The following is a 26,295-nucleotide window of genomic DNA, read 5'->3' on the forward strand; positions in this document are numbered from 1 at the left end:
ATAGGATATTTTCAGGAGAACTGGTTTGTTGCTTTTTTTGTGCATAAGAAAGCTAGGGACTGAAAAACAATTGCCTTTGAAGAGTGACATTTTACCAGGGAGGACAAAACTCCACTCAAGTTGCAGGAGGACCACAGCTCTAGGAGAGGAGCTGGGAACTGTCCTGCAACTCAAATGGCTCTCCATTTTTGTCAATAAAGGTGGTTTTGCTATTTCTTGTTTCCAGAACTAGAGATTGATCCTGGGATTCCATTCTGGGTGCGCGTTGTGCCACTGAGCTATATGTCCAACCTTGTTTGACTTCTTACAACCTTGTCTCACTAACTTACCCAAGCTTCCCTTAAAGACTTCCCTTAAAGCTTCCTGAGCAGTCCTTGAATTTGCAATCCAATCGTTTAGCTACAGCCTCCCATGGAACAATGATTACAAGTCTGTACCACCAATCCATCCTATAAACAAGGAATATTAAAACACAGAGATGCCCATTCATTTACATGGCACCATGATAGGCTTTAGTGTTGCAGAAGCAGTTATATTACTGGTGGAGATAAAAAATGGAACGCAAAGCTTAGAATAGTTAGTAACCCTTTATATAGAAAAGTCTGACCTAATGTATAGATGCTTTTTTTGTAAAAACTATTTGTAACATGCAAGCCAGGAAATTCATATAAAAGTCTATAAAAAGAAGTAAGCATTCAGAGTCTAGATCATCTTACTAAGTCAATATTGCAGTCCTGTATGAAGATGGGAAAAAGACTTAAGGAGCTTTGGGAACAGTTCTGTTTGTGAGCACAGTGGTAATCACGTGGTTGTCCCTTCTTAGTGTACAAGACTGATAACCTCAAGGAAGTGCTCTTGGCTTCAGCCATTCTGAAAGTGAGTCACATAGTCTCACTTCCCCTTAACCAGATTGCCTGAAAAAGACATTAAAAATATTTGGAAACAAAAAGAATGTTTCATTTTATTTTTTTTGAATTTAGTTTATTTATTTTTTTTTACTATCTTTCCCTTTAAGTGGCTTGAGAGATATTAAAAATATTGGAGCAGCCTGAGACTTCAACTTAAGAAAAAAAATAGCTCTACAAACTCAGCATGTTATAAGTTCAAAAGGTCTGTTGCTCAGTCACTATTAATCTCTCTATACATATTTTATTTAACCTTCTGTAAATATTGTTATTGTAAAGTGCTTTGGACAGGCTAATGGATTATAATGTTTTGTTAATGGAAACAAAGACAATGCTGCAGAAGGCAGACACAAGATGGGAAGATGGGGGAAGCGAAGGATGAAGAGCTAGGGCAGAGCCTGAGTTGTGAGGAGGGAGGTGAGTCTGGGATACTGCATGAATGTGACTTCTTCATTAACCGACCTGGAGGACTGCCAGAGCATTGTAACGACATCCCTGGACTTGGGGTGATGATCAATCCATCATTCCAGGCTCTCCTCTCCTCTCCTCTCCTCTCCTCTCCTCTCCTCTCCTCTCCTCTCCTCTCCTCTCCTCCCCTCCCCTCCCTCCCCTCCCCTCCCCTCCCCTCCCCTCCCCTCCCCTTCTCTCCCCTCCCCTCCCCTTCCCTCCCCCTCCCCTCCCCTCCCCTCCTCTCCACTCCCCTCCCCTTCCCTCCCCCTCCCCTCCTCTTCCCCCTCCCCCTCCCCTCCTCTTCCCCCTCCCCCTCCCCTCCTCTCCCTTCCCCACCTCTCTCTGCTTAAAAAGGAAGCATGGTGATATTATTTTTCTCATTACAGTAAAAGTCTCTTTTAGTTCTGGATAATCAAAATAACTTCAACCCCGTTCCTGTGATAAGCCCATCTTTATGGTAAGTGAGGTGTACCCAACAGGTTGCATACAAGGATCTATGTACCCATCTCCCTACTTCTCATCACTCCTCAGCAGCCCTCTAAAGCTATTTCTTCGGGGTTTCTGGGGTACAATCTATGTCTTGTGGACTCCTTTTCCGTTTCATTAAAGAGCAATATTGTTTGAACTGGAGGGTAAATTTCTCTCCCCACCCCTTTCTCCCCATTCTGTCTTCCTCCTTTGCTCTTACTTCCTCTTTTGTTGTTGTTTTTGTGATTCCCACAGCAAAAATCTGCCCCCAGGACTGTCTGAGTCCACACTGGCTGCTCGGCTCATGGTGCAGGTGTGTGGGAGCCCTCCTCCACATGGTCTCCACAGCAACCCGCCACTCTAATCTGCTGAATATGAAAAGAAGAAACAGAAAGAGAAAAGCCATCCACCCCCTTCTGCTCCATCCATGAGTCCAAAAGAAGGATATCGTCTCCAGGCATTCCTGATAATACCCCAGCCATTGCCCTGGCAACAGTCACAGGGAGCCGGCATGGCCTGTGGAGAAAGCAGTCCCTGTCTCTAGCTCAGGCGGCTTCCTCCTCCTCCTCTTCTCCCACCACGGATCTCCTAATAGCCCCTAACAATTGTGCACCCCACTTTTGGCCCACTGCCTCATGCCCTCCAGCCTGCCAGCGGACCACTGACACAGAGAATACAGAAATCCACATACTTTTCTCCTAATGGTACTGAAATGATACTTGCAGGCATGCATACAGGCTTCTAAGTGTGTATAGATGAGATTGTGTGTGTGTGTGTCTGTGTGTCTGTGCCTGTGTATAGATTTGAAAGACTCTTCACCTCTAGCTCCCCTGCAGATGAACTGTGTTTACACGCTGAATGAAGAAGTGGAGACTACTTCTTATCAAAGCTAAGAGTTTGGAAAAGCCACCGCTTACAACTCCCATTCTCTCAGCTGAGCTGGCTGAGGAGGTTTGCAGAGCCCTTTGCTCTGAGCCTCATACCCAGCAGTGAAAGCTCTCATTTGTCTTAAGGCCATCATGTTGATGCAGCTGGCTTTGACACTGCTTACCTCAGCATTTTTTTTTTTTTCGGTTGAAAGACAGAAGGCTTCCTTGTGATCCCAGCCTTTTCCTATCAAATGACACTCAGCCTGGGTTTGGGTGACTTATTTACTGGCACTAGACCAGTAAAAACAAAAATGAACGTTCGCAACTAATAAATCCTCGTGCTTAGATAGCTAGAGCCACAGCGGTGGGATTACACCAGAATGCTCGGCCGTTACTGGAGGGCTCCCAGGCTGTGCGGAGCCTAGTAAGTCAGAGGAGGAAAGGGGACCAAATCAAGGAGCAGAGAAATTACGTGCAGCATGGGTTTTGGACAATGAAAACCTTTTATCTTCACTCTACGATGTGCTTTCCGGGTGGGAGATTCTACAGGCAGAAATAGGGTGCACTGTGTTTGCATCATCGCGGTGAGCCTGCTAAGCTTGCCACCTTGACCTTCCTTTCTTGAAAATCAAACCACACCCATCTTCAGTAAGATGAAAAAAGACAGCTAAGATTCTGGACAGCGCAATCACAGCTTTTCAGAGAACTGAAAGGAGCTATTTTTATAGAGGGCACGAGGTCAAGAATGTTTAGCAAACAAATTGAATGTCATCTACTCGCAGAGAATTCTCCAAGGACCTTCCTTCTCCCAGGCCCTTGTGGAAAGTGAGGGCACCTCTGAGAGGCGGGTGCAATGATGTTTTTCCTTGTTTCAGAATTGATCTTTGGTATAGAAGAACATTTTTATGTTAATATAAATCCAAAAGAATCCCACCATAAAATATCGACACAGCCAAAGCTTTCCTTCTTCCACGACTACTTCTAAGACTCTGAGCATCCACACTTCCTTTAAGGTTAGGTCTGCTGGGGCAGCTACCATTGTGTCACAGTGGAAAACTTCCTCATAGGATTTAACCTGATGGAACTAAATAGAGATTAAAAAGCAGAGGATTTTTTTAAAGTATAAGTCAAATGGCCTTTGTACAAGCTAATGGGCATTTGACTATTTGGAAAGATGATTGACAGCCATTGATTTCTCTCTTCCTTTTTAATTTTGGCTTCATGACTGAGAGACTACCACAAAGGATATTTACTGGTGACATATTAGAACACAGCCACCCAGCGGTTCGACTTGTTTGTATAATTCCTTTAATCTATGTTGTTGCCACTGTCATCCTGTTTAGCTGTGATGTCCCCTCATTACAAAGAAGATACCTACAATGAGTGGATAATGGGAGCTATGCTCTCTCAAAGCACCCAATGAAAGAACATATTACAAGTCTTTCAGAGCTCTGCGAAATTATTGCATCTGATGGCTTTGACAGTGCCATCCTTAAGGTAAAACCAGATGAATCAAATGTGCATAGACTAGTTCAGTCGTCTCATTAGGAAGCTTTTAGAATGCTTGCTGTCCACCAATGACGCAGCCTCTTTAAATGCTTTCATAAGTCTTCAGGGTTGAAATGTAATGTCTCTGTGATGGAACATAGTTAGACACTCCTCCCTCTCCATGGAGAGAGAGAGAGAGAGAGAGAGAGAGAGAGAGAGAGAGAGAGAGAGAGAGGATGGGAATGAAATATGTATACTCTCTACTCATTGTCTCTAAGGATAATCAAATACTGTGTATGTGTGCAGTGTGTGAATGTATGTACATGTTTATGTATGGGTGGTACACGCATATGAATATTCACATCCATGTGTATGCATGCAGAGTCTGGAGAAGGGTGTAATGTATTTTCCTTGGCCTGAGACTGGGTCTCTCACTGGATAGAAAGTGTGCCATTTTTAGTAGGCTTTTACCCGGGACCTGGATTTATCTCGGATCCTTGTGTTTATAAAGCATGTATTCTTAACTACTGAGCTATCTCCCCAGTCCCAAGGATCAATTATCTTCTGATTATTTAAATACTTAGAAAATGAGCTATCATGAATTCAAATAATCTTTAAATGTTGTGTAAGTTCTTTATGCTTTATTGTGATTCTTCTTCAATAATTGTTTTGTCCATATAGGAGGGTACATAATATATGCTTCTAGAATTCATAAATAGGGAAACAAGTGCATAATACTTAATACCCAATTTTTAATAAATGCTTACTATGACTGAGATGCCATCATAGCATTTCCAAAGTGTTAATTCACCGAAATCTTAAAACAACTCTGTTAGACAAGTAGCAATATTCTGTCATAAATGGCAACAAAGAAGCCAAGGTGTGCATGATAATTTTATCTACCCAAAACTACATGTTAACATTGTTGACAAAGAAATATTTTTTAAATGCAGCCCTTCCTCATGTTTATAAGTTACAGAGTTTAGCATCCTCAACATATAGTCAAGAACCCGGTCTTCCAAGATGAAAAGGAAGAAGAGGTTTTAATGGGGGAACTTTAGAGCTCAAGAGTAGCCTGGAGGTAGTACACAACTTCTCTGGGTTTCAAAGCACCATAATTTATGTAAGGGTCACTATTTTTCAATCAAGCTATGTCTAAGGATGGCTGTTTGTAATGCCATTCATATGCCCTTCACCTTACTTGGTTCAGAGTATTTGAAATGTGAGTGAGTCATTTCTAAAGTGTGTATAAGAACAGTCTTAGAATAACATACATGATATTTGAAAAACTTTTTTAAAATTTTATTTTAAATGTTATTTTTAAATGTTGCAAATAAAAAAAGTCACACACAGAAATTAATCAGATAAAAAGGATACACAGCTAGATGATCATCTATAGAGTTAGTCACCACTGGTAAGCTGCAGCCTCATGTTGAATTTTATGCTTTCACTGTCAAATATATTTTATGAGCTTATCCAACACCAAAAGTAAAAAAAAAATACATGACAGATTCAGAATTAGAAAAACAGTTAACTCTATATAAATTTTTATTACATGCTCATTGCCTATATTTAGTTCTTCTTTCTCTCCTAATATTTGGTATATCTTGGTTTTCTTCTACATTTACAGTGTACCCAGGTGCACATTTGTTTACACATATATTTATGGGCAGACTTCACATGTGAGGGAGAGCATTTGGATTTTTTTCTTGCTAAGATTGCATGGTGTTGCTTATTACCATACATTCTGAATCCATCCATTTTCCTGAAGATTTTGTTCTTTGATTTTATTTTTCTTTGTACCTGAATAGCAAATGTTCATCACCCATCCTAATTGTTGATGGACAACTAAAAACCCTTATTCATTGTTCCTAAAGGTATTAGCTAATACATCCATTGTGGGTATCAGGTTAGAGATTTCTCACAAGATACAAATAAATAAAGATAGAACCAACATAATATCATAATCCTGTTTTTTTCACTCTTGGACATACACACAAACACAGGAAACTCCATACCCTATTGTGTAGATATTTCCACCTCCATGTTTCTTGCTGTTATACTCACCATAGCAAAGAGTTGGAATCAACCTAGTTATTCATCAACAGATGAACGGTACATTTAAACAATAATAAACATGTTGGCACTGTGTGATAATCAGAAAAAAATCATACACAAAGCTATGCTCTAGTAACACCGTAATCAAAACTATGAGAAAAAAACTCACTCTGTGGTGGAGCTGAGAGAAGACATAACAGTGGCACTAAGGCAGTCAGTCCTCTCTGGAGTTGGTAGAGGTTCAGTCTTAGATGACTGACACGGGCAGGCTGCAGTGAAAAGAACCACTAAATAGCAAGTAAAGCTGTGATAGAATCATACCCATGTATGAAGAATATTCATGTAGAATGTAATGTCTTTATCAAAGCAAGGGATCCCCAAAGACATTTAGCTTCTGTAGAAGATGAGAGTTATCCAATACAGATATCATTGTTAACCCCTGAGAGATGCTGCTATGGAGGCTGGTGAGGAAGAGCTGAGGGAATCAAAGATAGCATCATTATAAGGATACTATGGATGCAGAATCCATAGAACACTGACCCTAGCTGAATCATACATAGTGCTTCCTGAGAGAGATATAGAGACCTTGGTTAGGATGGATGACTACTGTACGTTGACATTCTGAATGATGAAGGTACTTGCAAGAGAGGTGGTACATTTACCATACCATAGTCACACAATAATTTGGTGAAGGTACTGTTGGAGTCCAGGAACAGAGAAAATTTGTATTCATGAATGAAAGGAAATATTTCATGAAATAAGAGCATATGGAAGCTTGATGCCCCAGTGTAGGGGAATGCCAGGGCAGGGAAGGAAGGAGTGACTGGATGGGTAGGGGAGCACCTTTATAGAAGCAGGGGGATGGGCAATGGGATAATGGGTTTCCAGAGGGGAAATCAGGAAAGGGGATACCCAATAAAAAGTTCCAAGAGGGAGAGGCAGAGAGAGGAGAGAGAGAGACAGAGACAGAGAGACAGAGACAGACAGAGAGAGAGACAGAGAGAGAGACAGAGAGAAACAGAGACATAGAGAGAACAGAAACAAAGGAAAACCAGGGGACATGGAAGAACTTAGGGAACCAAAAAGAACAAGTAAATAAGCAAAACAACCATAGGATTACTTAAATGAAGATTATAGATAATGAACAAAACTAGGATAATCTTTTAAAACCAGAACTGAAAACCTCTTTTCTTAGTTCAGATATACACTGAGCTCAGAAAACAAACAAAGAACTAATCATTTCTTTTTATGGCTTCCAGTCCATCATCAGAGCCACTCTCCTCTTTAAGACTGTCCAATTCATTTCATCACACAAACTCATCACTAATCACGACCCTAAACCTTACACAAACACACACACACACACACACACACACACACACACACACACACGGCTTACTGTCAAGTTTTGGAAGCATAACTGACTACCTCAACTCTGTAGAGGTCTTTGAGAACATTCTGTTGCCTAAAAGCTGTAGGTACTATCAATCATTAATTTTAAAGTACCATTTCCTGCAAAGACTTGCTCTACAGAAGGCTAAGCACAGTCCTATTGAGAGGAGATCATGAATCCCAATTATATCCTTTGTTCTAACGTTGCTTTCAAGAAATGAATGCCCATCTTGTTTCTTGCCCTTCTATGTTCCACTGATAAGGGTTGGCGAGGAAGCATTTGGGCCACTGAGGAAAGTCACTTCTGGGGCAGGACACTTCCCTTACAAGTGTTTAGCAATCAGAAGGCTGTGAACTACAGGCGTAAATAAGCAGGGTGCCGCCTGTGTGTGAAGCATGTGGAGGAGAACCAATTGGGAAAAAAAATAAAGGTGTTAATTACTGTGTTCTACCTGATAAAATTATGGTGAAATGAGGCATGAACCTTCCCAGAATTTATTTGATTTTCCACTTATCTTTATGAATGTTGGCAATTGTTTGCATGGTACTAAAGTTCTCACTATAGAGCAGACCCTTAAGACACCTTTCTTGGTTCTGTGACTATAAAAGAAACAAACCTTTGGCCCCAGAACAAACATATGTCTGATGTTTTGTCTGACTTTATAAACAGGCTATTATTTTTTTCTGGTGTTTGGATTATGGGATGGGCACAGGCAAATATACATCAGAAGGAAGGCCAGAGAAGCCCTAGTTCTCTCACTCCATAAACAGGGATATTAAAGATCTGTGAAATGCAGGGAGACCAAACCAGATCATAGGAATAGTAAGATAATGATCCCCTATGGGAATAATTCTATTACAGAAGATGTAATCAACATTGTTAGGAGACAGTTTAGGTAGTCTTACCTTGGGAGTCTAGTAAGAGCAGACCAAGGGTGCTGCTAAGCACCCGCTAATGTACAGATAACAAAGAACTAAATCACCTACAAATGTTCATGACATTGAGGACATCGAAGATTTAAATTGCCTTGTAGAAGAAAGAGACATCCTTCTTACCCCATTTCTCAGGGGTGGACAAGTCCTTCAAGACGTGTCATTTCTGGAATAAGAGGCAAATGGTGAATAAAGATGTCACTGTTCTGTGCGCATTGTCATTCACTTAATCACACCTCGGTGTGGCCATACTTCCTGAGTGCTCAAAAAGCATTTGAAATTATGGAGAATCTTCACCTTGAGTCTCACATTTTCTTTATAGAGTGCCCTATGAAAGTTGGTGGGTCACAGAACAGGCAGTTTGGGACATAGTAACATGTTGGAGATTGTCACTGAAAATTAGGACTCACCCAATATTTAACTATAGAAACGAAAAATCTAGCCAGCACTCTACAAGGATCTGGTCTGCAACAGGAGTGACTCAAAAAGGCTACAAGCTGTTCCTATCTATTACCAAGAGTTCACCAATAGAACACTTAACCAAAGTGCAGTCTCATTGTTGTTACCACTGGTATCTACTATACTCCCATTCACTATCAAACCTATGACAAGGAGATGATGAGGCCCACCACCAGCATGCCTAGGGAGATGCAAATGTATAATAACATCCAAAAGACACATGAGATTTTTTTTTTCACAGTAGGATAAAACAGGCCAGGTCGGCTAGGAGCATAGTGTCCTCTCCTTCACACGAACCATAAGACTAGCACATGAGTTGTAAGATGTTGGATCCAGAAACCAGACCTTGGGGACACTTGGTACAGTGCTTTTCAGGCTGGACTCTGTGGCTTTCTCTCCAGGGTTGTCCGCCACAACCCACAAGGATGAAGGGAGCAGAGTCCATAAACAGGGTTTGAGTATGAATGGCAATAAGGACACATGGGGACGAGCTTCAGGGAGACAGATCAACTTTAACTGGCGAATCAAGGGCTATATAGTTATAGGGAAGTGGGTAGGAATATTCAGGGTGGGCAATGCCTCATTAGCATGGGGCAGCATTCTAGGAATCTCAGGTGCCTGCTGATTGTGCTCTTATTGGGGGAAAGGAATCTGAACCTGTAATCTAACCAAGGCTATGTGACATTCTGCATGTAGAGGTCCATGTGTGTGTGTGTGTGGGGGGGGGTGAGTCATCTTCCTTTTGCATTTTTGTTTCCATTAAATTTAGTGGGGTATAAGTGACACAAAGTATTGAACTCAATAAATTTTAGCAAATAAATACCTACATCTGCTCTCTTATTTTCCTTTCTGTTGTGAAACAAACAAACTAACTAACAAAGAAAAACCATTGATAAAAGCAGCTTACAGGAGAAAGAGTTTATTTGGCTTAAAATTTAAGGTAATAATGAATGACTATAGGGTAACCAAGATAGCAGAAACTTGAAGTAGCTAGTCATACTGTATCCACAGTCAGGAGCAGAGGGCAATGAATGAATGCATGCTTGCCTTGCTCAGCTCACTTTCCCTACTCTTACATCATCTAGGGAACGGAGGCATGCCCACTGTGGGTATCTCTTCTTAAGTCCACTTATGCAATTAACTAATCCCCCATAGACATATCCGATTTAGACACCTCTCATTGAGACTCTTTCTAGGTGATTCTACATTGTGTCTCATTGACAATTAAAACCATCACACCTTTGAACCAATTACTAATAAATAACTAACATTGATTATCTCCATAGTTCACCTATGTCCCATTGCTACCCTAACCTTTGTGATGAAGTACCTATCTACATCATTGTCCCTTTATCAGATAGCTTTATAGTTAAATGGGCTTTTAGTGTTTCTGTCTACAAATCCCTTTTTTAATGTCAGATATTATTTTCAGGTAAGTTCTCCCAGTCTTTGGCATAAATTTTCACACACACACACACACACACACACACACACATATATATATATATGTGAGGTTTAATTTTGCTTAAATTGAATTTGTAATTATTTTTTATTTTTTATTTTTTATTACGTATTTTCCTCAATTACATTTCCAATGCTATCCCAAAAGTCCCCCACACCCTCCCGCCCCCCCACTCCCCTACCCACCCATTCCCATTTTTTGGCCCTGGCATTCCCCTGTACTGGGGCATATAAAGTTTGCCTGTCCAATGGGCCTCTCTTTCCAGTGATGGCCGACTAGACCATCTTTTGATACATATGCAGCTAGAGTCAAGAGCTCCGGGGTACTGGTTAGTTCATAATGTTGTTCCACCTATAGGGTTGCAGATCCCTTTAGCTCCTTGGGTACTTTCTCTAGCTCCTCCACTGGGAGCCCTGTGATCCATCCAATAGCTGACTGTGAGCATCCACTTCTGTGTTTGCTAGGCCCCGGCATAGTCTCACAAGAGACAGCTATATCTGGGTCCTTTCAGCAAAATCTTGCTAGTGTATGCACTGGTGTTAGCGTTTGGAAGCTGATTATGGGGTGGATCCCTGGATATGGCAGTCTCTAGATGGTCCATCCTTTCATCACAGCTCCAAACTTTGTCTCTGTAACTCCTTCCATGGGTGTTTTGTTCCCAATTCTAAGAAGGGGCACAGTGTCCACACTTTGGTCTTCATTCTTCTTGAGTTTCATGCGTTTTGCAAATTGTATCTTATGTCTTGGGTATCCTAAGTTTTGGGCTAATATCCACTTATCAGTGAGTACATATTGTGTGAGTTCCTTTCTGATTGTGTTACCTCACTCAGGATGATGCCCTCCAGGTCCATCCATTTGGCTAGGAGTTTCATAAATTCATTCTTTTTAATAGCTGAGTAGTACTCCATTGTGTAAATATACCACATTTTCTGTATCCATTCCTCTGTTGAGGGGCATCTGGGTTCTTTCCAGCTTCTGGCTATTATAAATAAGGCTGCTATGAACATAGTGGAGCATGTGTCCTTCTTACCAGTTGGGACATCTTCTGGATATATGCAGGGGAAAAAATTCCTGAATAGAACAGCAATGGCTTGCGCTGTAAGATCGAGAATTAACAAATGGGACCTCATGAAACTGCAAAGTTTCTGCAAGGCAAAAGACACCTTCAATAAGACAAAAAGACCACCAACAGATTGGGAAAGGATCTTTACCTATCCTAAATCAGATAGGGGACTAATATCCAATATATATAAAGAACTCAAGAAGGTGGACTCCAGAAAATCAAATAACTCCATTAAAAAACGGGGCTCAGAACTGAACAAAGAATTCTCACCTGAGGAATACCGAATGGCAGAGAAGCACCTGAAAAAATGTTCAACATCCTTAATCATCAGGGAAATGCAAATCAAAACAACCCTGAGATTCCACCTCACACCAGTCAGAATGGCTAAGATCAAAAATTCAGGTGACAGCAGATGCTGGCGAGGATGTGGAGAAAGAGGAACACTCCTCCATTGTTGGTGGGATTGCAAGCTTGTACAACCACTCTGGAAATCAGTCTGGCGGTTCCTCAGAAAATTGGACATAGTACTACCAGAGGATCCAGCAATACCTCTCCTGGTTTTTACTTCTATAGCACTGATCATCACAGGAACTCAAACAGGGCAGGAATCTGGAGGCAAGTGCTGATGCAGAGGCCATGGAGGTTTGTTCCTCTTAGCTTGTTCAGTCTGCTTTTTTATAGAACCTGGGAATTCCAACCCTGGGACAAGCACCACTCACAATGAATTTGGCCCTCCCTGATCAATCACTAATTAAGAAAATGCCGTACTAGCTTGCCTATAGTCCAGTCTCACGGAGGCAATTTCTTCTAATTTCATTTTATTATTTTATTCAACATAACATTTTTATTGATTGTTTGGAACTTTCACATCATAGGCCAATCACATTTACTTCCCAGTCCTTCCATGTTTGCCCCACTTCCATTGTGAGCTATCCCCAACAAAATAACAATAAACAACAACAACAACAACAGAACAATGGTGATGCACATTTGAGAATGAGGGGGCATGGAAGGCTTCTCTGACAATCCCTACTCCCCTGAAACACCTCCCATACATAACACAAAGTATCAGCTTAAACAGGAAGCCATTGAAGAGAACTCTTACAAGGGTAATAAGGATGCTGAAGTTTAGCTCTCCACAATTGATGGCTTCCAATGGGAGTTCAGAAAGGAAAGGACTTATTTCTATTTAAGGGCAGGCTGCTGATAATCTGACCATGCTCCAGTGAGTATATACATACCACACACTGGAGGCATTTTCTTAGTTGATGTTCCTTTCTCTCAGATGAATTTCACTTGTGTTAAGTTGACATTAAAGTATTTAGTACAGTACAGATCAAACCATACTTTCTCCTCTTTATTATCTTCCTAGCTTTGTAAGTCTCAGTTATATATGTTCACGAATGCATAGGTAAGTGTGTTTGTTCCTCGAGTTAATGGGTCTTCAGGTGCTGTGAGAGCAGAGCTGATGTATTCAATGCATAATGAGAAATATCTTCTTGGCTCACAGTTTTGAAGTTGTGGTCCATGTCTACCTGAGCTCATTGATTTTAGAACTGTGACAAGGCAATATATCATGATAAAAGTGTGGAAGATGAGGTCTATTTACCCCTTGAAGGACAAGGAGTAGAAGGAGATTGGCAGAAGTCCCACTATCTGTTTCAGATCAGGAATAAGTGATACAACTCCGTTTCCTTAGGCTCCATTTCTAAAAGGTCCTACAATCTCTCAGTAGTGCCATAGGCTGGTGACCAAACCTTTGATATATGAGCTTTTGATGTATTATTCAGAGGCAGCATTTCTGGACTCTATTCTAGGTTCCCATTAATATAACCATTACAGTGTTTTAACCCTCTGGGCTTATCTGTGTCCACCCCAGTTTCTGAATAATGATATGGGAGGGTTAAATTTATGCACGGTGCTTATGACCTTAAGCTAGGCTTGGTCCTCAATTGGCTTTTAACTTATATCAACCTGTTTATACTAATCTAAGTTCTGTCACATGGCTGGTTATCTCTCCTCAGCTTCATATGTCCAACTTCCTCCCAGCCTCACAGACCAATCTACCACCTGGCTCTCCTAGCACTCCTATCTCTGTGTAGAAGTTCTTCCTATTCTCCCCTGCCTTGCTATAGGCCATTCAGCTCTTTATTGACAAGTGATGCTTTTATTTACTCCACAAGTGATTATCCCTATGCAGTGTCTTTATTATTTTAGCCTCTTTACTGGCTGGTTTTGTGTGTCAACTTGATACAGGGTGGAGTTATCACAGAGAAAGGAGCCTCCCTTGAGGAAATGCCTCCATGAGATCCAGCTGTAAGGCATTTTCTCAATTAGTGATCAAGCGGGGAGGGCCCTTCATGGGTGGTACCATCTCTGGGCTGATAGTCTTGGGTTCTATAAGAAAGCAAACTGAGCAAGCCAGGGGGAGTAAGCTAGTAAGTAACATCCCTCCAAGGCCTCTGCATCAGCTCCTGCTTCCTGACCTGCTTGGGTTCCAGTCCTGACTTCTTTCAGTGATGAACAGCAACATGTAAGTGTAAGCCAAATAAACCCTTTTCTCCCCATCTTGCTTCATGGTCATGGTGCTTGTGCAGGAATAGGAACCCTGACTAAGACAGCTTCCTAATACATTTTGAAATGAAATAGCACAAAATATCCGTTTTTTGAGAGAAGGCAAACAGGATCAGGTATGGAGAGGGGGAGCCAAAGGACTAGGAAAATGAATGGAAATATGCAACGTCAGGGGTGGGGGTGGGAAGTGCGAGGGCCTCTAGAAAGTACCAGACACCCTGGAGGTGAGAGACTTTCAGACTCCATGAGGGTGACCTTAGCCAAAATGCCCAACAATGGGGAGAGGGAACTCAAAGAGTCTACCTCTAGTATATAGACAGGGCATTAAGTGGAGGGACAGGGTTACTAACCCATAGTTAAAATTTCTGACCCAGAATTGTTCCTATCTAAAAGAATTGCTGGTACAAAAATGAGAAGAGACTGAAGACAGTTGCCTAGCATAGTTGTCCTCTGAGAAGCTCTACCAGCAACTGACAGAGACAGACATAGATAATTACACACAACCTTTGGAGTTAAGTTGGGAACCTCAGTGGTTAAATTAGGGGGAGGGTTGAAGAAGCTGAAGGGGAAAGCAACCCAATAGGAAGACCAGAAGTTTCAGCTAACTTGGAATTCAGGGAGCTCCCAGAGACTGCCACCAACCAGGTAGTATACATGAGCTAGTCCCAGGGCCCTGACACATATATAAAAGAGGTCTGCCTGGCCTGATCTCAGTAGGAAAAGATGTGCCTAATCCTTGAGAGACCTGAGGACCCAGGGAAGGGGAAGACCTGGAGGGAGCACCTTCTCAGAGGCAAGGGGGAGGAGCAGTGGGATGAGAAACTGTGGGAGGCGGGACTGTAAATAAATAAAATATTTTTAAAATGTCTATTCCATGAGCTTTATATTTTTATATGATTGTATAATCAGATTTTTAATTTGCACATAAAGAAATGCTGGATCTGGACTGAGATTTTTGCTGAAAGCATTGATCAGTTTGACAAGACAAAAGGAGTAACTTGTCAAGGCTCATCTGCAGTGGGAACCTCTGTGCTCTTTCCCTCACTTTCTTATAAGCGATTTCTTTTTTTCTTTCTTTTTTTAATGAGGTATTTTCTTCATTTATATTTCCAATGCTACCCCGTTTTCTACAGCACCTAGAGTGATCTGTGGCATCTGTTACTCAATTACCTCTTCCTAGATACGCTACAGTACATAAGAATAAAGTATCCTCTTCCTAGATATGCTACAGTACATAAGAAGAAAACCATAAACCCTCAGCACCTTTCAGTGCATACTACTGCTGCGACCTACTTTCATTTTAAAAGCTGTACAATCATTTTATTTCTTGAACTCCCTTCATGGTCACACCAAACCCATTCTCTAAACATTGTGTACTGTGTTTGGCCTCGTGCATCCTCTCTGTACTGTCACTGCTTCTTACAAACAGCCCCTTTCTCTTTTACATATTCAACCCTCCCCGACGTGTGTCAACTGATGTCTTGAATGGAAGACGGTTGTACTTACAACTTGCTGTTTTGCTGAGTTTCAATAGGATGTATATATGCACTGCAAATATACATTTGAATCCCTGGGTTTTTGTTTGTTTGTTTGTTTTTTGTTTTTTCTGATACCTACTTCCTAAAAGAATCTATGACTCTTTTTGGAATAGGACAAATCTCACCTTTTGTATAACATTATGTTAATGCTTATCAAGGAGTCAAATGAATAGCTTGTGCTTACTGAATTTATATTGAAAAATATGTAAAGTTTTATATATTACAATTAAAATCTGTTCTTAATATGCAAATGTACTTGCTATTTGAATGGGGATGGGTATTTAAAAAAAATTTCAACAGTGTTTCTATTTTGGTAGTTTTTCTACTAAAGTTGTAGCATGAATAGCAATACTTTGAGACAATAAAAACTCTTAATTTCAGCCCAGCAGGGAAATAAAAACAAGACAGAACCAGGAAAGCATCTGGCACCAGGCTAAGAGGGGATCCCTCTCTTTGCTCTTTTGACTGCAGCAAACGCCAGAGCAGAGCAGAGGGAGCTTAGCAATAACTCTCCTTAAGGTTTGCCAAGGAAGCCCTTAGTAAGATAATGGGCTATTTGTTAGGGCACTGTTGAAGGATATGAACTCTACCAAAAGGAGGCACTCAAATAACTCTCTGTATGAGCTCACTGGACCACCACATGTCTCCATGGCCAGCAAAAGAGGTTTTAGCCTGTGGAAACAACCCCTAGCCAAAGGTAAGAGTCTCCAGGGAAAGGTTCTTCTTTTCCTTGCAGGAGAGTTCAGTTGATAAGTGTTTGTGGTTTACCTAAAGGTGAGAAAACTATACTTAGGATTCCCAACTTAAATAATTACCTTGCCCTTTGGCAAACTTTAAAATTGGACTAAAATGTTTACCGTAAATAATATGGCATGCTGTTTTGACAGGAGAATTCCCCCCTAATTCAGTTCTAGAAAAATTATCCTTAATCCAGATGTGAGCAAAAATAAATTGAGAACATAAAATATTTTAAGTCTAGTCCCATGATAGGCCAAACTCAATATTATGGTGAACCAGGGTCCCTCTTTGGAGTAAAGTATTTTCCTGCATGAAGTAAATAACTTCTTCCTAAGCATGAAATGTTACTCTCCAGGGGGTGTTTCAGTTGCCTGAAGTTTCTGTAAGATTGGGATTGTTTAGGCCAAATTTGACTTGAATCTTGTTTCTTTTTCCATCTCCCAGGCTCTAGTCTAAATAATATTTAGTCAGTGCTTTAAAGAAAATAAAAACGTCCTGTTCAATTAGATTCTTCGTGAATTCAAATGATTTTTACTAGAACAAAAGGAAACAAAAAGAAGAAAGAAGATTCTGTTTTACAAAACAATGAAGACTCAAGAGTTAGGCATAGAGTATACCTAAATGTTGAAACAGAGAGTATGAAAAGAAGACTTTGCGAGTATTTTAACACATGAGAAGTTTGAGAGTCTGTCTACCTGCTGCATCTTCAGAGAAAAACAAGCCATCATCACTGCTGGAAAGCTCCCACCACTGCATATACTCAACAGCCCCTGAATAATGGTTAATCATCTCAGCCTTCACTAGTTCTCTGAGGGACAGACAAAGGGAGGCAAGAGTTTCAACCAGAATCTGCATGTGTTAAGTCTTTTGGAGTTGTTGCTAAGTGGGGTTACGTAGACCTTCATAAACATTATAGGCTATTACCGTTGTTCATGGTCATCTTCCAGAACTGGTTAGCAAGATCATATTGCTAAAACCATTACATGCTTGCATTGTCTAACATGTTGGAATCAAGCTGTTAGGAACCTCTGTGCTTCATCTCTATTGGATGTTTCATGGTGCTAGACAGTGGTATACAAGTTAGCAGAGGAGAAAAGGTATCATCGTCCTTATTGAAAATGACATTTTTTTTTACTAATTTTTATTAATTTACTCATTTTGGACATGAGTGTTGAATGTTTGACAGCAATGTAAGCAGAATCTTGACAAAGACTTGTATTGTTCTCTAAAGTTCCTGACGCCTGCACCTTTATAATCAGGACTGCCCAGTTCTACCATCTCAATAGTTGTGTATGTGTTTTATGTTTTGAAGTTTTGCCTTTTCCAGAATCTACTTTGTCTCTGGTATAAAGTAGCATCATGGGATGGCCCCCTGGGTGCATTTGTTTCCCCTAGGATAATACTTGAGATCCATTCTTATTGCATTTGCTGGTAATTTCTCTGCTCTATGGAGTGCTATGCTCTACCATGTCATGATTTGTTTATCATTTACAGTTAATGGGTATTTGGGTTGTATCCACTTTTTTGTTGGTGATTATGAATATCTGTTTGTTAACATTGGTTCATTTGTATATAGGAATGTGTGAGTTTTATTTCTCTTGGGTACATATCTAAGGAGAAAATAACTGGATAAACTAGTGTAGTGTTTGACTTTTTGCTTTTAACAGTCTGGTCTTAGTTTTAGAATGATTTTTACAGTTTTATATCTCAATATTGCCACAGAACTTGTCTTTGATTTCAGTCCTTTATTTAATCTATTCTGATATGATGGAGTTGGTATCTTAATGTGGTCCAAACTATAGTTTCCCTAATGACTAATAAAATGTACCAGCTTTTAGTGTGTTTATTTGCTCCATATCACTTTCTGCTGAAATGTCTTTACCATTCTTTTCTCATGTTTAAATATTTTTACTGTATTGTTTAGTTGTAATAGTCCTTTGAGTATTCTGGGTTAAAATCATGGTAATATATGTACTATACAATCATCTCATAATCTATTACTTGTACAAATTCATAGTAATATATTTTAAGAAGTTTTGTAATTTTTTTTCTTTGAGACAGGATTTTGCTTTGTTGCCCAAACTGGTCTCAAACCTCACACAACCTTCTTGTTGATGCTCCTGGATTGTAGGACTTCAGTCTTGTACAATCTCACCTGGATAAGAGGTCTGTGATGCTGAAGAGGGTTACTATTATCATTGTTTTTCTATGCTAGATTAGTATTTTGTCACAAAGTATTTGAGCACAATAACACTGGGGAAAAGAGAGATATTTTGGCTTACATTTCAGAGTGTTCAGCTTATAGTGCTTGACTCTGTTAATTCTAGGTTTGTGGTGAGGCAGAATGCCATATTAGCTGACAGGAGAAAGGGAAGATACACATGTGTTCATGTGTGAATGTGCACTCACACACTGAGGAGAGAGAGAGAGGGAGAGAGAGAGAGATTATTTAAGATTCAAGATACAAACCCCAAGGACCAACTTGCTGCCAAGGACCTACTTGCTCCAACAAGCTTCCAAAGTTTCCAGAACATTCCAAAATAGCACTATCACTTGGGAACTAATTCTTTAAAACATAGGCTATTCTGTGGGAACATTCACAGAAGTTATAACACTTTTGTTAATAGTTTATGCTTGAAAAAGATAATTAAGAAGATTTACAAGACTTTTCTAATTTTAAGAATTTATTATCTAGTTTTTAAATAAATAGTTCATTTTTAATTGTTTACCTATGCCTAGCCAAGAAATATTTGCCTGGCTTAAAACCACAAAGATTTTGTGTGATTTTTAAGAAGCTAGTGTTAGATATTACACTTTATTTTTGCATTAGTCTTTCCTATTACGGCAGGTAGGCATCAGACAGTCCAGGTGTACTGAGCCTCATCGTGCTGAGGTTAAGTTACTGGGGAGGATACCCAGGTGATATGCAAAGGGAATGAAAGATCACTGGAAAGGCCAAACAATGGCCTCTTAGCCCCCAAGACTGATATAATTATGAAAATCAATTAACGTAACAAATTACTTGATTGTAAAATATAACCTTCTTCACACCTAGGTTTAAATATGATAAAGAAAGGAAAATTATTTCCTCTATATATCTTAGTTCTATGAAATGGATTTTCAACTTGTTATAAGTGAATTGGGATATGAATAGTAATTTTAAATAACAAGAACACCTGTTTTAAAAGCATCAGTATTATTCTATGTTTTAATAAGATTTGCTACTTTGTTTTTAAAATAAAGCAGAGGTGTGACACATACTCTTCATTTTAACTATCCCTGGTCATGCAGTTGGGCAGATCATACCCTCTTAGGACCAAGCTGTTGTCTGCCTGCTGTTGCTATCAAGGTGACCACTGGATGGAAGAAGTCTCCCTTTAGCATTGTATAGATGTGTGTTCCTGATTCCCATTACAAACCTAACAGAAACCTGAAACACTCTATGTAATTTTCCTACAGGTTTGAAGGTAACACAGGTTCTAAGTAATGTTGGTTACAAAACACTGTGTTTGTGGAAGCGTCCTGCCTGTTCTCAGAATCCGTCCCTTGTTCAGGTTGTTGACAGGGACAGATACCCTTAGTGATGCTGAGAACAGTATCATCGTGTAGGGAATACCCACTGTTCTACCATGGGAATGTTGCTTTCTGTATGCCATCTTAATGTAATTCAAATGTTCAGAATGGAGAAATTGTGTGTTGTTTTCTTTCCTTTTCTTTCTTTTTCCTTTTTTATTTTTTGTTGCTTCTTTTTGAGACAGGGTTTCTCTGGGTAGCTCTGGCTCTCCTGGAGCTTACTCTGAATACCAGGCTGGCCTCAAATTCATAGATCTGAATGCCTCTGCCTCCCGAATGTGAGGATGAAGGCACCGTCATACTAAGCAAAAACTTGTTTCCTTATACTTGACCAACTGTGGGCTTAAAAATATGAACATTAACAAGACTCTTTTCTTGTTTTTAGCAATTTATAATCAAGTTGGAGTTAATAAAATGAGAATTGGTGGTTCGTGCCTTTAATACCAGGCAGAGGCAGGCCAGCCTGGTCTGCTAGGTCAGTGTTCTGCAGGAAAACCCTGACTAGAAAAAAGATGAAAGAAAGAAAGAAAGAAAGAAAGAAAGAAAGAAAGAAAGAAAGAAAGAAAGAAAGGAGGTAAGAGGAGAAAGAGGGAGAGGGAGGGAGGGAAAGAGAAAGAGGAGAGAGAGAGAGAGAGAGAGAGAGAGAGAGAGAGAGAGAGAGAGAACACAAGGAAGCCAGAAAGTGAAGCAGACTCAGGGCACTGCTGGATGGATTATACCTTGACATAATGGGAAGTTTGTGGTACATCTCCTTGCTGACTACAGTGGGCCTTGTTTTTAGAAGTCAGGTGTTGACAGTGCCTTTGTACATTAAGGTCTCCAGTCACAGGACATGAATATTCAAGCCGAAATCCCCTGCCGCCACTTCTCACCAGACTCTCATGGTTTGAGAATGCCAGGCCAGTCTGTTTTCTGCTGGCTTTCACAGCGCCCTGGTTGATTTCCTTTGGGGTGGGGGTTCCCCCTGCTTGCTCGGGCTTTGTTTTAACTGCGTTTTGCTGAGGGTGCTTTGTAACCGCTGCAGATCCAGACAAAGAAAACTTTTATGCACGTAAACAAAACAGATTACCCTGAGCCAGGATTTCTGGGCCGAACATATTCCTTAGACTATTTCTGAGCGGTTATTTATGGATGTCTGTTTATCCCCTGGAGCCTGACTTTGGTGCAGTGAAACCACTCTGTGTTTAGTGCAATGGTCTGCCACCCCAGGGGATGGCTAGATGTCAAATATTTACCCCTGTGGGAATGAACGAAAGTCAGAGATACAGAGAAAATAGGAGTTAAGTGCAGGGTCCACGGGAACTAGCAGCATTTTGAGGGAAATGAATTTTAAAGAAAACAAATGAAATAAAGAGATATCACAGCTTTAGGGGTTTTGTTTTGTTTTTTAATGGGACAGGGAGGAGAGCCCTCTCAAGTATAAAGTGACTTCAAGCAGTGGAGGATTTTCACCTCCCTGCTTTCTCAGCAACCACACCCACCATTTTCTCACCTGGCTCAGCACCAGGCCCAGAGGGAGACATTTAAAATTTTTTATTCTTTTAATTGGAAACGGATGCTGTACCTTGTCTTTCAAGCCTGCTTTGAGAGGGAGGTAGGTAGTGAGGGATGAAGTAGTGAGGGACTAAGGGAGGAAAGAAAGATGAAGAGGCAGGAGGAAGGGGAGGGAGGGAAGGAGGGAGGGAGAGGGTGAAGAGAGAGGGAGGGAGGAGACCTAGCCAAGTATTAGTTTAGCCGGAATGAAACCTTGTAAAACTTTGAAATCAAATTTGGCATTCAACTCTGTAGATACTCACACTGGAAAACTCCAGAAAGTCACAAGAACGTTGACTGTCTTGCCCAAGATTCTTCTTTTCAAGTGTTGTGGCCCCCTGCTCCCTTCCCGAGCCATTTTCTTTGGCATTGGACTTACTGTACTATCGGGTACAACGCTACATTTCTACAGGCTGTGTCAAAGCATGTCAAGTTGCAAAAGGGCTTGTAAAATAATCATGGACAAGGAAACAGAACAGCCATTAAAGCTGTAAAGGGACGACTACACTGAAGGGCAGGCTTGAAATAAAGTCCATGTGACCTACGGAACAGGGGAAGCTTCTGAAGTCTGGAAGACAAAGCACAGGCATGTCTTCATTTCTTTTTTTTCACGGGGCACCGGGATTTTTACTTTGCTGTAGGCACCCGGAGCATAGGGGAGTTTGCTGAGGCCAGGTCTGATCTGAAGCCTGTCCGCTGTTGAGACGAATGACAAGGCCATCTCTGCTTAAACACCTGAGTTCAGAGTGACAGCAAATTCCAGTGGAGCCAGGTATCCATCTGCAAGAACTCCTAGCAGCTCACTTGTACTGGGAAGCGACCCTAGGCTGCCCTGCTTTTGGTGAGGACAGCTTTGCCTTGCGGCTGGGCACACCACATTCAAAAGCAAACATTGGACAGCTTCACCTTCTTCCACTTTGGCAAGGAAAATAGAATGCACAAAGGAGCATTCCTTTAGTTGTATTTAGAAATGAAAGTCCCGGCGGATTTAGGAGCTGGTGCCTGGGAGGCCCCTGCATTGTGAGCCCTGTGCAGCAGGCCGGCCCGCTTACACAAGCAGCCTTTGTTTTAATTAGCACAGGAGCAGCCCTCCCCTCCTCCTGCAGGGCTTCCACTTTACAATTGTCTGGGAACTCCCTCAGCTGAAAATGGTTACTAAGAAAATTTCCACAGAAATCCAACCAAAAGGGCCAGGCCAACGCTGGGCTTTTAAAAGCACTTTTCCAAATTGAGTCTTGAAGGAGTGGACCGCCTGCTGGAATGGATGTCCACTGTAGGGAGAACCCCAAGGTTAACAGTGGTTTGCTTCAAAATAGTAGTCAGTTCTTCCTACCTCTTGCCTCCAAAGAAAGAAAACAACACAACCTCCTTAAAATGGTGTTATGGATCTGGTGTAAAGTGACAAAGGCCAGGGCATTTAAAATGAAAGGAGACACTATCTCCAAGCTAGTTTTCAAGGTTGCATTGAATCTGAAGGTGGTGCAGTGAGTTACAGAAAGTGACTGTCACACCTCTACACACAGCTGCCCTTCCCTAACCTCTAGCTTTTGGACAACTGGTGCCCTGAAGTAGTGGAGATGCACGTGGTATTCAAAGAGAAAATTCAGTCGAGTTAGGCAAGGGGAGCCCTGGAGGCAGTCGAAGCTCCTGGAGATGGCCTTCGTAGCTTTGGTCAAGAAATGCATGTGGTTCCTAGCAGACGTATTACCACCTGATTCATCCTTTGCTGCAATTTTCTGGGTTTTATTTGTGCCCTTTTTATTTTCAACTGGAGTACTTTCAAATTGAAATTTGCAAAATGTGCTCAATGAAAAATTTCATCAAATGTGTACATATTTTATAACTCAAGCATAAAATTTAAATATGTTTTGAGATGTGTGTGTCATAAACATACTTATGTGATATAAAGTACAATTCATTTGTTCACTTGGAAAGCTAGCACATTTTTTAAAGTAATTAAAAATATAGTTTCATTTCTTTTTTTTGGGAGTTTTTTTTAATTAGATATTTTCCTCATTTACATTTCCAATGCTATCCCAAAAGTCCCCCATACCCACCCCCACAATCCCCTACCCACCCACTCCCCCTTTTTGGCCCTGGCGTTCCCCTGTACTGGGGCATATAAAGTTGGCAATTCCAAAGGGCCTCTCTTTCCAGTGATGGCTGACTAGGCCATCTTTTGATACATATGCAGCTAGAGACAAGAGCTCCGGGGTACTGGTTAGTTCATATTGTTGTTCCACATATAGGGTTGCAGATCCCTTTAGCTCCTTGGGTACTTTCTCTAGCTCCTCTATTGGGGGCCCTGTGACCCATCCAATAGCTGACTGTGATCATCCACTTCTGTGTTTGCTAGGCCCGGCATAGTCTCACAAGAGACAACTATATCTGGGTGCTTTCAGCAAAATCTTGCTAGTGTATGCAATGGTGTCAGCGTTTGGAAGCTGATTATGGGATGGATCACTGGATATGGCAATCACTAGATGGCCCATCCTTTCGTCACAGCTCCAAATTTTGTCTCTGTAACTCCTTCCATGGGTGTTTTGTTCCCATTTCTAAGAAGGGCAAAGTGTCCACACTTTGGTCTTTGTTCTTCTTGAGTTTCATTTCTTTATTAGGTTTTGTTTTGTTTTGTTTTGTTTTGTTTTGTTTTTGTTTTTGTTTTTTGTTTTTGGATTTGATTCCTTATTGCTGTTTTAAGAATTTGCAGCTCAAATTGAACTATTAAGTGTTCTGATCTTTAGGTTAAAACCAAATACAAATACTTGGGTATTCTCATTTCATTGCCATGGCACTGAACGAAAACGTTTTAAGTAAATCATCCAATTTCTGCCAATGAATGGCAAGTTGGTGCTGGGAACCACATTTGATCAAAAGTAAAATGCAGTTTCCCAGAGCCAGGTACAGATGCATGAGAGACAAGTTGCTCCACCATAGTCCTGTCAATAAAATATAAACCCCAGGTTCAGGATGATCCCTCTGGATTTTTCAGAGACAGAAAACTTACAAACTGAGCTTATGTCTGCCCTCACACCAAGAAGAACCATTGAGCAGCAGCAGCAGCGCTCTAGGCAGGCTCTGGGCATGACATGCTTCACAGTTAGATTTGTGTGGCCTTGCTGTTCTAGGTGTCTCGTTGTACATTCATAAGGGTTGCTAGAGGGCTGAACCCAAAGATAAACCAGTGGCCAAGAGGAGAGAAACTTTTATCTCAGTCAAGGATAAAGCCTCTTGTGCCTGGCAATATTGATGGGTGCCATTCCACAAAGGGTATTCGGGATTGCTGATGTGAAATTCTCTCACCCATACCTTCAGAGGGAAGGAACTCACAGTGAAGTGTCAGAAGACACCAGTCAAGATAGGAAATTTGTAACTGAGGAGGGAGGAGTAGATTTTTAGGATCCAGTACCATTTTCTAACTGTGTGACCTAGTGGCCTGACAAACATCCTTCCTTAAAGGCCTCATTTTTTGCCGTCGATAAAGTAGAGATGATAAGCGTTAGGTCTCAGAAAGTGCATATGTCAAGAAATGGCTTGGCTCAGCTCAAACTAGATGATAGAAGAAATTCTGGTGGTTAGATAAAAGCCAGCATTCTTCAGGAACTTGTGAATTGGCTTCCGTTTCCCCTAAAAGAAGTCATTTCTCTTGCTGCTGTCAGAAGGAACTTATGACCGTCTCAATGGCTATACTAAAATACTGGCTCAGCTCACCCTTCCTCCTCCTCCTCCACCACCACCACCACTACCACCACCATGCTATTCCTCAAGCTGCTCCAGAGGACCACTGCCTTTATAAGAGCAAAGTTTTTCCTTCTGCCATGCTCTTCTCTGTTATTATTCTTGGCCCTGGTAATGTCCAATCTGCTGCTTTTTCTCTCTGTTCTGGACTCTTCTAGATCCCTCTGAATATATGTTCTCTCTCTGTGTCTGACTCTCTCTCATCTACAAACAAAACCTTTCCCCTCTTAGAACTGTAATTTCAGTAGTTTCTTTTATGTACCCCTCATTTACAGTAAAATCACTCTTATAATGAAGGACCATACAAATTATAAAGCTGGTTATGAGAGACAAGAGAAACACTTGGTAATGGTGTGACAGTGCAATGTGGTGCAGGGCAGAGTTTCCTTTATCTTATGTGCTTGATAAGGCCATATCAAGTTTAACTAGAATTTGATGTCTTTGATGGAGAAGACCATGAAAAATTAGGGCCTGAAGTCAAGAAGGCCCAGCTAACTTATCTTACCTTCTATTAAACTGCTTGGTTGTACAAACCTCTTCTGCAACTGATGAATATGGATATAATTTTTACCTTTAAAAGTTTCATGATCTGAATGTTCAGGGATTCCCTTGGATCCCCAGATACCTGAGTATAGTACCAGCCAGATGGCATAAAAACTTTCAATTGGCTATAAACTCTGATTGAATGGTCATCTCTATTGAGATCCCCGTAGTATTTTGGAGGCCCCAGTGTGATCACCATAAACTGGAACTCAACATTTAGGAAGCTTGGGACCTCCAGGAGTATGGAAGAGTATTCCAGATGAAGAAGAATCTTAGGAAATGCACACCCTGAAAATTTCCAGGGTCCAAGGAAAATTCTTTCTGATTGATCATTGCTTAGTGCACCAAAGGCACCCTACCCCAAAGAAGGCAAATTAAAAGGCATCTGCTGTGAACATCTCTAGAAGTAAGTTTGGTGTATAAGAAGCACCATCTGCTTAGGACACAAAGGGTGGGGGGATAGATCCTGTGTCTGGGATCCATGCGAGTCATTATTAAATATTCCTTGTCT

General features: G+C 40.9%; 1 long non-coding RNA gene across 1 annotated transcript; it reads left to right on the forward strand.

Annotated features, from left to right (window-relative positions):
• The first annotated feature begins 1,739 nt into the window (after positions 1-1,739).
• Gm11412 lies at positions 1,740-18,922 on the forward strand. The gene is made up of 3 exons (XR_881378.1): positions 1,740-1,812; positions 2,079-4,189; positions 18,459-18,922. It is a non-coding gene; the product is annotated as a predicted gene 11412 (long non-coding RNA).
• Positions 18,923-26,295: the final 7,373 nt, after the last annotated feature.

The sequence above is a fragment of the Mus musculus genome, chromosome 4 (genome assembly GCF_000001635.26).
Source record: "Mus musculus strain C57BL/6J chromosome 4, GRCm38.p6 C57BL/6J".
Classification (NCBI taxonomy): Eukaryota; Metazoa; Chordata; class Mammalia; order Rodentia; family Muridae; genus Mus; species Mus musculus.